Raw genomic sequence first — 421 nt, 5'->3', positions numbered from 1 at the left:
TTTCCTGCTCCAGGCGGAAGAGCCCCAACTTGCTCAGCCTGTCTTCATAAGGGAGGTGCTCCAGCCCTCTCATCATCCTCGTGGCTCTCCTCTGGACTTGCTCCAACAGCTCCATGTCCTTTTCATGTTGAGGACACCAGAACTGTACACAATACTCCAAGTGGGGTCTCACGAGAGCAGAGTAGAGGGGCAGGATCACCTCCTTCAACCTGCTGGTCACACTTCTTTGATGCAGCCCAGGATACGGTTGGCTTTCTGGGCTGCAAGCGCGCACTGGAGCCGGCTCATGTTAAGTTTCTCATCAATCACCACCCTCAAATCTTTCTCCGCAGGGCTGCTCTGAATCTCTTCTCTGCCCAACCTGTAGCTGTGCCTGGGGTTGTGCCGACCCAGCTGTAGGACCTTGCACTTGTCCTGGTTA

The 421-nt window shown here is 54.9% G+C and overlaps 1 protein-coding gene across 1 annotated transcript in view; it reads right to left on the bottom strand.

The window, feature by feature from the left end:
- Positions 1-421, bottom strand: part of GPT2 (glutamic pyruvate transaminase (alanine aminotransferase) 2) — a 15803-nt gene that overhangs the window by 2027 nt on the left and 13355 nt on the right. The window lies entirely within an intron of this gene.

Source organism: Nestor notabilis, unplaced genomic scaffold (assembly GCF_000696875.1).
Source record: "Nestor notabilis isolate BGI_N333 unplaced genomic scaffold, ASM69687v1 scaffold5716, whole genome shotgun sequence".
NCBI lineage: Eukaryota > Metazoa > Chordata > Aves > Psittaciformes > Psittacidae > Nestor > Nestor notabilis.
Note: the sequence above shows the minus strand (reverse complement) of the source record. Positions and strands in the feature narration are given on the sequence as shown.